Below are 13,499 nucleotides of genomic sequence, written 5' to 3' on the forward strand. Positions count from 1 at the left end.
GTGTGTGTGTGTGTGTGTGTGCGCGCGTGCATGTTGGGGCAGGGGAAGAGAGTAGAGTGCTTTTTTCTTGATGCTTATAATGGGTTAAAACTGGTTGGCAGCTTAATTACTGCATGTCCTTGGCTATTCTCTTTCCACATTGTTTATTCTGTGTCAGGTAATAAAGGGTAGTACCATCAATTAGGTGTTTAATTGGAGTTGTACAGAAGTCATGTAATTTAATAATCTGGTTTAGCAGGTAACACGAGAGATGGACTAGAGAGGGGTGTTATCTCCTTCAGGGCCATCACCTATCTTTGGCTTTTAAGGGAGCTGGATCCTACAAAATGGGCCATTGCTACTTCTAGACTTTTTTTTAAGATCTAGAAGTGGCCTTCTGTTGTTACTTTGGGGAAGGTTCCTCTCCATTGCTGGACTCCCCTAAAATATAATCAAGCACTCACTTTAAAGCATGAAGGATGAGTGTTCAGTGGTTTGCCCCTTGCTGGAAACTTTCTACCCTGATATTATTGAAAGATGGATATTATTCTAACTGATATTGTGCTATTTTCTCCATTTTTGCTGTTTAAAGCTTTTAAGGACTAAATCCTGGTATTAGTAATTTCCCTGAATGAAAAAATAGGTTAGGTATTTGAATATTTTGCCTCTAATAGATATGAATATTATCTTGCATTTTTGAATGAGTTGGCCAGTCACAGCATCTTGATGGATTATGGATTTGGGATTGTAACATGATAGTATGAGAAGGGGTTGGGACATTCTTGTAGAAATTCAGCATATCTTGAGGTCAAAATAATGTCTACTTAAAACAAAACCATTCATTATAGGGCTAAAGTAGTAGCCCCTTGCATGGTTCAGCTTCTTTGATGGAATCCAACAAAAAAAGCTAAATTGTTCCTCCCTTTTCTTGGAGAAATTTGGAGAAAGCTTAATTCTTTGGATTCTATCAAATTTTGTCTTCCACTGTCAAATTTCCCTTTTCCTTTTGGTAGATTATCTTCAACATATAATTATTATGTTGCCCTGTGATTCTTTTCCACATATGGATTCTGATGATCTGCTTTTACATTCTAGGATGCTTTTTTCCTCCTCCTCTTTCTCAGATTTAGCCTTTCAGCATCTGGTCCCTGTAGACCTTTTTGTAAATCTTCATGCTGTTTGTCTATTTCCACATTGCTCCATTCACTTTCTTGTTTACCTTCATAAACCTCTTGCTTCTTTGCTTCAAACCACAATGCCTGATGTTCTTCTCCTTCCTCCTGCTGTTCCCTTGGAGCTGTTGAGATTAATTTTTCCTGTGAGCTCTACTTTTGTTTTGTTTTTGTTTTTTTCTTAAAATTTAATCCCTGTCTGCTGAGGTTAGAGCCCTGCTTTCTTCTTGCCCATGTGATGCTGTACTTTGTTCTCTGTTTTTGAAAAGTGTACAACATTCCTGGCCTAAAGACTGTTAATTAGCACATCTGTGTTTGTCTCATTGAAACAGCTGAAATGCATATCCTTATAAACTGTGATTCACTCTTTCCCCTTTCTTTTACTTTCCAATGTGTCTGTAAACTCCAATGGATAACTAAAGTCAAGTGCCCAATTACGGGATTTCTCTACAATTCCAATTAAATCATTAATTGATGTTGGTGTTCTATAGTACCTGACACTTAGAACAAGCAAATAACAAGAAGGGAACTATATAGCACATAGCCTTACAAAACACAACAGCCATTTTTATTGTTAATTGACTCGAGTTTGGGGGACAAACCACGAATACAGTATTATCTGGATAATCAGATAGCAGTTTGGTACAGTAACCTGCTAGGGCATTCAGAGATATCCTTGTTGATGCAAATAAAGTGAAGGCATTCCCAATTGTTGAAAGAAGATGGGATCCTAGATTTCAGATATTGATCAGAACCATTATTGGCAAAGAAGAGAGAAACCCACCAAAATCTTTATTCCATGTAGTGGTGGAAAATTAAGATACATTGGTACTCTTTTCCCTCCAAACAAGATTCTAGAAAATACAAAGCATCATGGGATCTGAATAGGAAGAAATAATTCTTTATCTTGAGAATGTACAACTAGACAGTTATATTTAAGGATTTAGTCTAGAACAATGAATTCAGTTTGAAATGGATCCATGTAGGCTACATATATTAGAAAACCACAAGTTAATGTTATCCATGTATTGTACTTTTGTTTATTTTGTTTAAAATTTCCCAATTACATTTTAATCTGGTTCAGCTAGAACTCTGGAGTTTTGTGGGTAGCTTATGGCCCAAACAGGTAGTGAGTTTGATACCATTGGTTTAGAAGCCTCTGTTATTTAATGAATTGAAAGGTTCCAATAGGGAGAGATAGCAGAAAGAACTGAAAAACTGGAACCAGGTCATCTAATCTAACTGGAGAAAATAGGCTTACTATTGGCCAAATGAATTATTGATTGCCCAACTAGAATATGAATAGAGGAATTCAGACATGGATAACAAATGAAAGACAAACCTACTATGGTCAAAGTAGTCTCTTTCTTTCCCTTGTGAAACACATATACTCTACTTTCTTTGTTTCCTAAAGGTGTATTGTGCTTCTTGTTTAATTAAGAATAAAGGTGAAAGCTAATAAAGAAGACTATTTTTAAAAACATTTTCTATGAGTCACTTGGGACAACCAACACTTCCTGAAAGAGATTTTAAATTGTGTGGTAGACCTTCCATGTTGTCAGATTCTACAGGGTTCCCAGGCTGTTTAAATCCATCTAGTTAGGGGAACTTACTATTTTATAAGACATCCTATTTAATTGTTGGAATGTTTGATTATTTTTAAGGAAAATCTTTTTCTCTATATAAATCCTCCCTTTTTGGTTATAGTACTGCCATCTGAAGCCCCACAAAATGCCCATGACTTCTTGGCCCCTGCAACATGCACATGTACACACATCCCTAAATCTTCTATTTTCTTTTGGATGGTCTCAGTACACTAACTATCAGCTCAGGGCCAGTTTTTCCCTCTATCTTCATTTTTCAAACTTTGGCACAGCTTTGATGACATTCTGCTTCAAAGGGAGGGTTGTACTTTTACTGTAGACCAGGGGTCCTCAAACTTTTTAAAAAGGGGGCCAGTTCACTGTCCCTCAGACTGTTGGAGGGCCAGACTATAATAAAAACAAAAACTTTGTTTTGTGGGCCTATAAATAAAGAAACTTCATAGCCCTGGGTGAGGGGGATAATCGTCCTCAGCTGCCGCATCTGGCTCTGGGGCTGTACTTTGAGGACCCCTGCTAGACTGTGATTATGGCATGATTACAGAGGCAAGATTTAGATACCTCTACGTTGTTCCTTTAAATTAACAGACATTTTAAAGGATGTGTCGTGTGCAAGGGCAGTATACTAAGCACTAAGGATACAAAAACAGTTTTTTAAAAAAACCTACCAGGAGCAGTGAAGTAGCCCAGTGGAGAGAGCACTAGCCCTGGAGTCAGGAGGATCTGAGTTCAAATGTGGCTTCAGACACTTTCTAGTTGTGTGACCCTTAATCTTAAATCACTTAATCTTGCTTACCTCACCAAAGAAATAAACAAATAAATAAATGAAAACCTATTCCTGCTCTCAAGAAGTTCACAATCTAATGGAGGAGATAAAATACAAATAAGATATACAATATATATTACATATATATAATATATCTTATATGTAATATATTAGATATGTTTTATATATATCTTAAAAGGCACACATACACACACACGCATACATACATTCTAAAATTCTCTTTCTCCCGCTTTCCCTCACCTTTCTTTCATTCTCTGTCTGTCTTCCTGTCCTGGCAGACCTATTTGACACCAGTAAATGAATAAATCTGGTTCCAAAGAAACAAATCTATTGATTTTTTTGAAGGGAGATTTTCCTTTCAGGCTCAAGTGGAGATTACATAATGAAATCTTTCTAAAATCCTGTTTTAAAATTCCTCTGAGACCTGCATTATTATAGAGAAAACCCCATTTGGAATGTCCATATTTGGACTTTGAAAGCCTTAAACTTAATTGGGAACCAAAGAACCTTAGAAGCAGCATGTACATAATGACTTTAGGATGTCAGGCTTTCATTTGTATAGATACTCTGCTGATGCTGAACACAATCTCTTATGGATGTAGATGATTTTTAAGAATTTTTTTTTTGGCCAAAAAATTCGGGCCCAATCTCTTGGAACTTAGGTCAGTCCTTCATCTCCAGGCCCATTCAAGTAGCTACTCTAGAGACTGTATTTTATCAGTAATGTCTCTGAAAACTCAGTGTCACATCTGTGCGACGATAAGGCATCAAAGGAGTATTTAAATGCAGAAATTATACTTTAGATATTTATGTCTGTCCTGTTTCTCAATAATATCTTAGGCTTTTCCACAATTAACTTTGCCAGAGAGCTCTGTTTTGCGCTCAAGGGAGCTGTGCTTTTATTTAATCCATCTGGCAGTGTCATGGTAAGATGGCACTCTCTCCTGTTTTTATCTCTGTACATTTGCTTAGATTAATTGACCAATTCCTCTTAAAATAATAATAACTGTGCAGCAACTCTAGAAGGTAAGTAAGTGCTATTTTTATCCCCATTTTACAGTTGAAACTGAGGTAGATAAAGGTTAAGTAACTTGTCTTGCCCACATGACTAATAAGTGTCCGAGACAGAGTTTTTTCCTCACTTAAAGTCCTGTTACTCTATCTACTACATCACTTAGCCAGTGCTAATGTCTGTTATGCTCATTTGATTTGTTGTTATTTATCACATATGTATCAAAAGCATCATAACTCAGATGATTTCTTTTTGGTAATTTTACAGTGTGAGCTATAAGTGTTGTGCAAAGGACTCCTGACCAATACAAGATCTTCCTTTGAATTGCAATCTGAACCTTTCCCCGCAGTGCATTTGTACATATATATATATATATATATATATATATACACACACACACACACACACACACACACACACACACACATCTCAAATAACAAGTTATTTTGTCAGTGAGTCAGCTTCAAGAATTCAGGGAATACTTACTACATTAACTGAGGGAGCTACCTTGCCTTATGCTTAAATAAATTAATTTAATTCTGGATGGATCATTTTATGAGCTAAGTATAGATGGACAGGGGCTTTGTTCTCTGTCCAGGTGGGTGGTACTTTGTTTATTGGGAGCTGCAGTTTTATACCATTAGATTGTAACTCCAAACATCACTGAAATACTGGAAAGATAGCCCAAATGGACCACGATGATTACAGTCAGGCCAAGTTTAAGAAAAGGAGAAGACATTGGTAGTGTTTCAAATCTCCCTTATTCCATATAGAAAAGATCCCTAGCATCACATTCCCTATTTTTCCAACATTTTCTTCATCACCAATGACTCCTAAGAATCTTAGCTTTTTAACTTGTGAATGTAAACAGATTATGTTGTAGTGGGAAGATATACATGAAAGCAGTTAGAAGGCTCTTGTTCTTGTTATATAGTTTTGTGATCCTAGGCATGTCCTTTATTCTCTCTGAACCTAAATTTGCTTATTTTTCAAATGGGAATAATGAGTCCTGTTCTATCTGTTTCTGGCTTGTGGCTTGAAGGGAGAGAATTGCTTGTCCAGAATTATGGGAAAGAGAGAATAAACAAGATATGATGACAAATAAAGATTTTACAGAGTTTTTCTTAAAGGAAAAAAGGAAGAAGAATACAAATTGTGAAGTTGAGCTCTCAGCAAAATATTGGAATGTATAAACATGGAAAAGATCTGAGAGAAACTGACTTGGAAGAATAAAATAGGAGAAGTAGAGAATAAAAGGGAAGAGTCACAGTTTGACTTCATTGGGATTATAAAGAACTATTATGAAGTTGAATATTTATGGACATTTTCAACCTAAAGGGAAAATAAGTAAAAATCTTATATGCATACTTTTAAATCTTTTATAATTTAAAAAAAAAAACATGGAAATCAAATGAGATAACATATATGAAAGCTTTGAAAACGTTTTAAAGGACTTCATAAATGCCAGATAAAGACAGCTAGGTTGTGCAATGGATAGAGAGCAGTAGGCTGGGAATTAGAAAGACTCTTCGTTCTGAGTTCATATGTGGCCTTAGATACTTAATAGCTGTGTGACCCTGGGCAAATCACATAACTTCTGTTTACTTCAATTTCCTCATCTATAAAATGAGCTAGAGAAAGAAATGGCAAACCATTGTAGTTTATCTCCCAAGAAAACCAAAAATGGGGTCACAAAGAGTTGGATATGACTGAAAAATGACTCAACAACAACTATGAATAAATATGTGATATTTTCATCTCTCTAAGGAGTATTTTTTCTTACCCTGTAGTTCCCCAATATCCACAAGATTTCACTGTGATCTTGAAGCCCTTCAATAGTGTGCTGAATCCCCTTTAACTCCATAAGTCCCCATAAGAGAATCTGATTATCAAAGAAAAGATTTCAGAGGAAGTGAGGATAAAAACTGATAAATTTTAAGAAATGACTAATTTGATTAGTGTTGTCAGAGTATTCCTAGGTGGGTCATAGGATAATAAATTTAAAGCCAGAACAAATTTCAGAAATTGTCCAGGGCCAGGTATCCTTAACCTGGGGTCTATGAACTTGTTTAAAAAATAAAAATTTAAATGACTATATTTCAGTATGATTGTTTCTTTTGTAATTCTAAGTATTTTCTTTTATACATTTAAAAACATAATTCTGAGAAAGGTCCAATAGGTTTCACCAGAATGTTAAAAATAAATCATGATAGAGAAAAGATTAATTCCTCCCTCCCCTCAATCTCAGCTAATTCCTCTTGTAGCTGAAGAAAATAAAGCCTCAAAAGGAAAGGTGACAGCATCCTAACTCCAAATCGAGTACTCTGCTACTCTGTCTCTTTACCTTGGTAGTCAGGGTATACACTCTTAGTGGAGAAGTGGTAAAACCTTATTGCTGAAAGAAACTGACTGTGTAGAAGATATAAATCTTCAGCCTCAATTGATGGAAGCAAACTCTAAGAAGCTTTTACATCCTCTCATCAGCACAGCTGTGGGAAGCATGTGAGGACAGCCTGTAGCATCTATTCATTCGCTCCTATTGTATAAGAAGCAGTCCTTGAAGAAGTCTTCCGTTACTTTCCTGTCTGCATCTGAGCATCCCCAACCTGATTATCACCTCACTGAAATTGAGTTCCTAGTGCTAAATTGGTTGAATAAAAGTTGCCAGGTTCTTTCTAAAGCAGTTATTCCCATCAGACACACAGGCCGCCATCAATGACAGACAGCTACTGTTATTTCTTTTTGTAGTGACAGAAGTGACAAAAGCAGTAGCCTGGGAGTCAGCAGACTTGGGTTCTTGTACCATCCTGGCCACAAATGGGTATGGCTATGGGACCTTAGGTAGCTATTTATCCTCTCTGGGTCTCTGTTTTCTCATCTGAAAAAGTAAAAAAAGTTTAATTAAATTATCTGTAAGGCCTGTTGCAGCCTGAACTTCACTGATTCTGCCTAAATTCTTATTAATATCCACTAATATCCTGAAATATAATTAATATCATCCAAATGGAATGGAAGAAAGTATCAATGATACCATCCTAATCCTGAAACTCTTTTATTTGTATTTTTGTGCCCTTTAGTACTGTGCCTTGCACATACTAGGGACTTAATTTATTTTTGAAGAAAACTGGTAGGCATCTATGAAGATATTATACATTTTGGGCATTTAGACAAGTTGAACAGATGTTTATTCAACAACCCCACCTTTCCCAGGTCACTTATTCAGACAATGTTGAAACTGGAGCATTTCCAATGTTTTTCTCAGTGAAGAATTCCAGGGAGGAAGGAACCAAAATGGTAGAGTGAGAGACAGCTCCCTAATACACCTCTTCCACAACAACCTTGCAGGCACTCCAGAACAAATTTTGAAAGAGAAAGCCAAGACAAAGTCACAGGGAGTCATTTTTTTAGCCCAGTACAGCTTAGGAAAGACAAAGAGAGATGGAAATGTTGGGTAGGAGCTGATCAATAGAGGAGTAGGGGCAGCAAACATTCCAGTGCCTAGAGATGGGGATGGGGCTGAGACAGAACATCGGAACATGAAGACAACCGAATGCACCCTGAGAGCAAGAAGGGGGGCCATCGGGCAAGCTCTATTGCCCATTACTCAGTTCTTTGTCATAGGCCCAGGGCAGAAGGGAGTGGGGCTAGCTGGAATTTGAACTTAGAACAAATTCCATAAATCTCTTTGGGAGCACTGAGCCAGCTCAGTTTGACCTTTAGCCTCACATATAGTTTACAGTGGAATAATCAGGGCAGCAGAAGAAGACCCCAAAGGAGCCAATAGTTCATTCACTCTGAACCTACAGGACCATCAGTCTACTGAGAACCCCTACACCAGCCAGCAGGCTCAACTCAGAGAGTGAGTTCGGATCAGGAGGGCTCTGGAAAGACAGCCCTCAGGATCACACCACGTTAGATGTACCTTGGAGATATTGCAGGCCCTATTTCAGACCACCACAATAAAATGAATATCGCAATGAAGCAAGTCATAATTTTTGTTAATTGCTAAAAAAAAATGCTAGCCATCATCCAGGGGTCCTCAAACTTTTTAAATAGGAGGCCAGTTCACTGTCCCTCAGACTGTTGGAGGGCTGGACTATAGTAAAAACAAAAACTTTGTTTTGTGGGCCTTTAAATAAAGAAACTTCATAGCCCTGGGTGAGGGGGATAAATGTCCTCAGGTGCCGCATCTGGCCCACCGGGTGTAGTTTGAGGACCCCTGGTCTAAGCCTTCAGCAAGTCATAATCTTTTGGCTGGTGCAGGGTCTTCCCTTGATGTTTGTGGTTGTTGACTAATCAGGGTGGTTGTGGTAATTCTTAAAATAGGACAACCATGAAGTTAGCCATATCAATTAGCTCTTCCTTTAATTTAGAGGCCACTGTAGGGTTATTAATTGGCCAAATTTCAATATTGCTGTATCTCAGGAAAAAGACAGATCGAGAAGAGTTTAAGAAAGAGCTTTTTAAAAAAGATTTTAAAAACCAGTTAAGAGCAATAGAGGAATGGGGGGAAAAAAGCAAGTGTTTGTCTTAATGCTAGTTCTCATTGTGTCATGAAGGTATTCATGACACCTTTATCCAACAATATTAGCCACATCAGGGCTGAGGCCCAGTATTGTTCATGTGTCAGGCTTTCCTAGTAGTATGAGTACAGTTTCATTAGCATTATAGATTTCAGTGTCCTGATAGAGTTAAAGGCAAAAACCTTGATTCTAGTTCTGACTCTGACTCTGAGAAGGTTTTCGCCCAGTTTTTCAAGTCCTTAGCAAAGGGAGAATAATATCTATCCTATCCACTGCACATGTCTGTTTCTGGGCAGTTGATAAGCATTTTTATTTGTTAATCTGATTATTTATTAAATTATTAAATTAATTATTGTTGTAAAATTACATTAATATTATAACACATTAATATCCTATAATATTATTAATCGATTAATAATATAAATAAATAATAAATTATTTATTGGGTGCTTAGCACATTCGAGGCACTGCGCTAATCCCTGGTAACACAACTACAAGACAGTCCATAAAGAACTTACATTGTGATAAAGGAGAAGGAAGAGAGGAAAGGAATAAAGAAAATAAGCATTTATATAGTACCTACTATGTACCAGGCACTATGTTTTATTTTACAAATATTATCTCATTTAATTCTCATAACAACCCTATTAATAGCCCTATTTTACAATTGAGAAAACTGAGGTAGACTGAATTGCCTAAGTGATTTGCCTAAGGTCACTTAACAAGTATCTGAATCCAGTTTTGAACTCAGGTCTTTTTGAGATCAGGCTTAGTGCTCTATCCTCTACACCAATAGTTGCGTCTGAGAGAAGACAATTCAAAGAAGGAAGAGATGAAGTAGGAAGAGATGAGGGCAGGGTTGAAGGCACAAAGATTGAGAAGTCTAGAATGTAGCCTGATAAGAAATGAAGAGATGGCTGGCCTGGGTGTCCTCTTTAAATGGGGAATCTAGAACAATCCCTTCAATAAAAGGAAGGGACCACAGGAACAGAAGCCATTTCCAAGTTGTGGATTCAAGAGCTAAAGTGATCTTTAAAGACATTTCTGGGACATATTGGGAAAATCCTGAGTGCAGTCCATTAAGAAATGAAGAGGTGACTGTCCTAAGCCCCTGCATGTAAAAGTACTTTGAAAATTAGAAAATGTTCTACTAGTATAAATTTTTGTGATAATTGGCTATTTGTGTGGCCTTTATGTTTGAAGCCATTTTAGCTAATTTATTTGTTCCCCTTTAAGAAGAAACACATTTGTATTTAGTGTTTAGCCCTGAATGAACCATATAGTTCTTACTATATATGGTAGCTTTGCCATCTCATTGTTTTGATTAGGAAATGTAGCTGGAAAACAGGTCAGAGAAAGGATAGAGGGAAAAGCTTCTGAATATTTCTGGGCCCCTTTCCCAAGGGCAGGAAAGCCAGCTGAGCCACCTGAGGGCATATAATATGCCAAAGCTCTTATGTTTACTTTGATGCCACAAGGGATAGGACATTTGTAGATTTGTTTCTTTAAAATATCTCTAATTCAACTCCTTCTCTGAAAAGGCCTATCAGTGATATTCAGTTTTAGATCGATTGTTTCTTCCTTTCAAATTGCTAGGTGGTTTATTCATTCTCATTAAGCACTGTGTATATAACCCTATTCTTGGTGGCTGGAGGTAGAACAGGGTTGCAGAGAACTGCAATCCAGTTTGGTATTGATTACATAAACTGTGATGGGTTGTGTCTGATTTAGTTAGATAGATTTCTTTTTCTTTTGAGAATTAGGAGCAGTGGCCTGAAATAGGATTGAGTGGGATATCTAGTTTTGCTGTGATGAATTCATCATAAGGCCAAAGTACTCCCTTTGTTTAAGAAGTCTCCTGGATGTACTGTGTTCTGCTAAGTTACTCAAAATCTCCTAAGGCGATAAAATAAAATCCTAGCTGAACTATTTGCCATACTTTCGTTCAGTAGTTTAAAATGTACTTGTTCCTTTGGGTTTTTACATCATCCCAATAAGGAGTGCTGAGCTCAGTCTCTACAATATCAAGAAATCAACATTATGTAGGTAATCATACTTACAATGTATGACTTCAAGTTTAGAAGATCTGCAGCTTCATGAAAATTTCCACTCTCTATTTAATGATGAAATCATTCTCTTTATCTTAAGGAATTAATCAGCATTAAAATGTAAAATTTCTGGAAGTAACAGTTTAAAATTTGTCAATCATACATGACAAAGTATTTCTGAGCAGAATTTGGTAACTGACTGAGGTGTAGGGAGAACATATCAGAGCATTGGATTTTTGAGGGGCAAGGAAAAAGGGACACAACAGAGGGCAAGATATGAAAGACCTAACCAGTATAGTGGAAAAAGCAAACCACTATAATGGAAAGAGCATTGGGTTTAAGATCAGAACTCTATTCTTCGCAACTGTGTCCTTGGGTCAGTAAACCTTTTTTGGAGCTAAGTCGCATCTATAAAATTAGGGGTTTGGACTAGCTGAACTCTGGGTTGCTTTCTGATTCTCTGTTTATAATGCTTAACCAGGGAAGCCTCCTAGACAAATATTATTTTCTTCATAATTTTATCATTAGTTTTCTTTTATGTTGTTTTTCAGTTTCTGGCTTTGCCATTATGAATCCACAATATTTGTTGGCCTTTGTTTAGTAGTAGAAATATAATTTTACTTCAAGCATTGGAGGAGAAGGGTTTTGTTTGTTTGTTTTAGAGTAATCAAAGCAAGTGGCCACCATGTGGAGGCAATGAATAGGAGAAGGAGAAGACTATCTTTCTTAATTAACATAGCAGTGGAATGGGAGATCTTTAAGGTGGTCCAAATACCACACACACAGGGAGCTTTTTCGACATGTCTCAGAAAATTAAGTTTCAAACGTTACTGGTAGGATGCATATTGCTTTACGGGCCTTCAGCTGAGACTATTTTAATTGAACAGTACACTTGGGGAAATGTGAAGCAGAGTCCATTTTAATCCATTTTCACTTATGTGTATGCAATGTATAATTTTGAAAAATGTATTCAAGAATCCTCTTCAAACTTGCATTTTAGTATTTGCTATAAGGAACCTTTCCATAGCTACACATTTTAATTTGCATAATGGCAGACCAACCTCTTCTCTACTGAACATGCATTGTCCCAAAGATGTTGAAGTTCATGAGCCTGCAGAGACTTTGAAAGCATAGGTGGGAGGCTAATGGCCAGGCCAAATCATTGTCTTTTTCCACTTCCTCCCATTTAGAAGGAATGTGATGACCTAGAGAAGGGGCATCATTGGAGGCAGATAACCTAGGGGATAAGAAAGACATTATTACTGTTCATCTCTAGGGTGTAAAACATTTGATATATTTCAACAAATAGAAAGAAACTCACTTTTTGTAGAGTCCCTAGGGGTACAACAGCAGTAAGGAGGAGTTTGATTAAAATGTTCTTTATGCAGAGTTGAACTGGGTGTGCAGAGAATTGAAATGTAATACTTATTTTTCCCCTTCTACTGATACTCTTAACATGAATCTCTTTCCCTTCCAGAGCCCAGAGATTTGGGGATTTGGATTACCACCTTATCCACCTCATTCCAGTTAATGTGCTTGCTAATATTTATTCTGTGGCTAGTACTGAGCTATGTTCCATAAGATAAGACAGAGGAAGTAGAAGATGTGCTCTTGCCCTCAAGTGGCCTGTGGTACAGGTGGTGAGACATGAGTGAATGGTGTAAGACTATATAAATATATTTAAGTGCTTAGTTGTACTGTGTAGCTAGAGTGACTAGAAGTCTGATTTTTAGGTATAAAATTGTACTTTTGATAAATTTTTGATTGGATTTAGTCTTCTCATTTTTGGTTCAGAAAATATGATCATTGTAGGTATAGTATATAAATGATACAGGAATTCATAGAAGAGAGAAATTGGTCAAAAATGGGGATTGTTGTCAGAGGCTTCCTAAAGGAGCAGAGGTTTTGAAGGATGCATACGAATTCAGTAAAAAGACAAGAAGAAGGGGTGTGATGGAGAATGACATAAGCTAAGACATAGAGCCAAAATGATGGTGATCTATTTATGAGACTAGACCCTCTTGATGACAGCAGAAGTGCATATTGAGGGATAATTTTAAAATGTAAGTTTGAATAGGTATATATGACCCAGACTGTAGAAGGTCTGAAAAGCCAGATGAAGAAGTTTGGATCTGAGTTAGTAAATGTGTCTGAAAGCTTCTGGGGACATTTCTGTGTGATTTCCTCTTCTCTATACACAGTGTGACTTTCTTAAGAGATAACAATTCTCATCTTAAAGAATGCATGCAAGCCTGATGTTAGGAGAATTGCTATATGGCTTTGATTGGGAATTATTACTTGGGAAATAGCATGATATTTATATCAGGCTGAACTACATTGGACTCCAGAGTCTTTCAAGCAGTCAAGGACTTGCAGT

The 13,499-nt window shown here is 37.0% G+C and overlaps 1 protein-coding gene across 8 annotated transcripts in view; it reads left to right on the plus strand.

The window, feature by feature from the left end:
• Nucleotides 1–13,499, plus strand: part of MAD1L1 (mitotic arrest deficient 1 like 1) — an 851,829-nt gene that overhangs the window by 590,364 nt on the left and 247,966 nt on the right. The window lies entirely within an intron of this gene.

The sequence above is a fragment of the Sarcophilus harrisii genome, chromosome 1 (genome assembly GCF_902635505.1).
Source record: "Sarcophilus harrisii chromosome 1, mSarHar1.11, whole genome shotgun sequence".
In the NCBI taxonomy this organism is placed as follows: domain Eukaryota; kingdom Metazoa; phylum Chordata; class Mammalia; order Dasyuromorphia; family Dasyuridae; genus Sarcophilus; species Sarcophilus harrisii.